Source organism: Hylaeus volcanicus, chromosome 7, assembly GCF_026283585.1.
Source record: "Hylaeus volcanicus isolate JK05 chromosome 7, UHH_iyHylVolc1.0_haploid, whole genome shotgun sequence".
NCBI classification, from domain to species: Eukaryota; Metazoa; Arthropoda; class Insecta; order Hymenoptera; family Colletidae; genus Hylaeus; species Hylaeus volcanicus.
Window position 1 is genome coordinate 5,352,953 of NC_071982.1, and position 3,231 is coordinate 5,356,183.

The 3,231-nt window shown below is 38.8% G+C and overlaps 1 protein-coding gene across 3 annotated transcripts in view; it reads right to left on the minus strand.

Moving 5' to 3' along the window:
* Positions 1 to 3,231, minus strand: part of LOC128879715 (neutral ceramidase) — a 30,688-nt gene that overhangs the window by 26,945 nt on the left and 512 nt on the right. Inside the window, exon 1 of one of the 3 annotated variants that reach the window (XM_054129123.1) lies at positions 2,595 to 2,748. The exons of 1 other annotated variant lie outside the window; for it this stretch is intronic. The gene's annotated coding sequence lies outside the window, so the exon portion shown is untranslated. Of the gene's footprint in view, positions 1 to 1,820; positions 2,064 to 2,594; positions 2,749 to 3,231 lie in introns of those variants that run through there. One more of the 3 variants, XM_054129124.1, reaches the window with a different exon arrangement.

Consider the following 3,231-nt stretch of genomic DNA (forward strand, 5'->3'; position numbering starts at 1 on the left):
GTTTGTGATTCCCCCATAACTCCTGCTACATTTGTTCAATCGAGTTGAAATTTTGACTAGTTGTTCCTCATATTTTAACGAAAAGTATAGTTTATAACGAGTAAACAAAGATTCACCTAGATTGAACAAAAATAGCAGATAGAGAAGTCACAAACACACATGTTTTGCACCTCTTCCTCTTTCATCCACAGTTGCTTACTCTACATAGATAGGCTAACTGCTGTCTACTATTTCGATGCTATAATACCAGCGTAGGATTGTGGAAGGCGACGAATCGTAACACTTTCCTCGATAACTGTATTAGAAGGTGGCGCGTACCGCAAAAGGAATGGTCAAAATCGCGTGACGTTTGTCTGAAATAATTTTGCGTAAGCAGACCGTAACGTGATAGGATTACATGGCTAGGCGATCCGCGATACAGCCCATATTAGCGTTGCGGACCGGCTTGCTCGCGTGACACCACCTGCAGCTCGCCTAATGCCGTCATTTGTCGGTTGCAGGAATTTCATTGTTCGAGACAATGACGTCCGTTTCGCGAGAACTGTGCGCTAGATGGTTGGTGGCAGGCACTTTGCAGCCTGTATTTTAGCACCGATTGAAAAATGAACGGTGAGATATTGATTCTATAGGGTGTTCCTGAAATAGGTGGATTCGAGACCTCAAAAGGTCGTGATGTCATGCGTGTTGATAAAATATTTTTGGATTACTCTACCACGCTAACAAATTACGAGTGCAAGAGGATTTGTGTCAAGGTCTCCTCGTTTTCGAGAAAAAAATGACTGATAAATGTACAAAGAAATCAACGAGAACTTGGCTAGATTGTGGCTAAGACGCAAGTTACTGGGGTGTATGCTTTTTTTAATCCGAACTCTGAACTCGTTTTATTATTATTGCATAAGAAAATATCACAAAAATACGTAAAAGATATATATTTGACACGATTAAAGGCAAATAACGATACCAAAGGTCCACAAGTGACTCGAGTAATCTACCCCTAAACTAACCTACGTTTAGCCACTTGTTGCACGTCACGTGAATCCTCAGTTTCCAACGTGGCCGCTTTGCACACATTTTTCGCCAAACAAACTAACCTTAATTTAAAGTTAGGTCTGAGTTAGACACGATCTTCGAGTAGTTTGTTTGATTAAGTAAGGTCTGAAGTACCGAAGTGACCCAGAAATTATTTATTCACTCGTTTATTTATTATTCATGAGGTTAGGTACGGACGCAGAGACACGTGATGTATGAGTGTAGGAATTAGGTATCGTTAAGGCGGTAAAGAATGCACCGAAGAAACTGCACTCACCAATCAAATCGTCTTTGCCTCTCGGAGTCGGTCACTTTCTAGCGAGTCGTATTATTAGAGGTGATTAAGATTAATTACGTGTCGCGATTATCCAGAAACTGCTTCCTCCGGTCTGATTCATCGTTCCGACTTAACTCTATCGCTTTTTAGCCGCATCCGCCGGCTGCATCCGAGATACACCGTACAAACAAATCAATCTTGGCGACATCGCGGTTTATACAGGGTGTCTCGGTATAAGTATCACTCGAAACGACACTCAAACATTTTTGCCCGAACTCGAGTAGATACAAGTGATATTTTCTATTGTAATTTTCGAATGTTATCTCAAGGACAACTTGAATGAAGTCGAACGGGTGCAACATGTTATTCAACAGATAATTTTGCGAACCGATTGCAGTTTTACGTAACCGCGGACTTTTTGGACTTAGGAGAAACTTAATATTGTTTCGCTAAAATATTCCTAACAGGATCGAGATTGCAGTCAATAAGTGTCGAACTATAATTTAATATTTACCATTAATTAATCCAACCTTTCCCACTGTCAGAAGCCGAAATTCGAATTGCACTGTTCTAAGTTTCGATTGAGATATCCTCTTTGGCAGGAATTGCGAACGGACGTCGAGATCGGTCGGTAAGACACTGAAGATCGAGACGCGTGCGAGGTGGATGCTGGAGGATCGAGTGTGTTCGTCGATTGCGTAGCGAGTGAGCGCTTTCACTTTTCAGCGAGACGGTTTTTTCGAATAATATTATGTTTACTTTTTGCCAGACGATCTTCGAGAACATCCACCACCTGTTGTGCGATATACAATGCTTTCGAATTAATGACGAGAAGAAATCGAAGAAATCGAACCCCAACAATGAAAAAGGAATAAAATGATAAAAATCGCTAATAGTAACCTAGTTGCTCTCGAATTCAAGATACCTAGAGAAATTGTTTTCTTAAAATAAAAATGAAGAAGGAATAAATTAATAAAAGCCCCTAATAATAATCTAGTAAGACCTATATGTAATTTAACCCTTAAATGGACAATGTTGTTTTTAAACAACATACTAAACATCACAGATAAAATTGACCTTCTTTTAATTTTTTGTTAATTTTGACAACTAGTTTTTATTTCTGAACGAATTTTGTACTTCTTTTAATGTTGGTACTATCCAATATTTTTATGCATTGAAAATAAGTTAATGTCAAATGTCACTTTGAAGAAAACTTTGAAAACGTGAAACAAAAATCGTCCATTTAAGGGTTAAAATAATCTATACTTTAAATTCTCAAAAATGATACCTGTCAGTTAAGCAAATATTATTGTAGGCATGGGTAACGAGTGCAGAACGGTTTGTGAATAGCGCGTAAAATAAACGTAACTCTCTGTGGACACAGGTAAGTTTATATGGTCGTAAAATCGTTCGTTCTTATCTCCCTACGCCGGCGCCGTACACACGCGATTATCAAAGCAACACGTATTTGGATACATATTTTCACAGAGGTGGCCACGGCGTGACTCACGGATAACGATCTCGTTTCAATGGCGACGAACGTAACAAAGCAGAGGGCGTTCAATGTTATCACCGGTCGAAGACGGTGTAAACAAAACAGCAGACGGCACGACATTACGATCGGATCAGCGAGACAAATACTTATGCACGTTTCGACAATGAAATTTATCAAGAAGATTTTTTAAATAATCTATTAACGCTTCATCAGGTTGCAATTTTAAGAAACAAAATTGATTGGGGTTTGTTCGTTACAAAATCAGGATGAACGTGGTGACGGAAGTACACACAGCTGATGTAACGTGTAATTAGACTCTAGATTGTACGTTTTTATGTGATGTATGAGTATAAAAATAAAGTGGAAATTGTTTGCAAAATATGTATGCACTTGCTTTGAATAGATTATCAATATTATAACTAGACTGCGG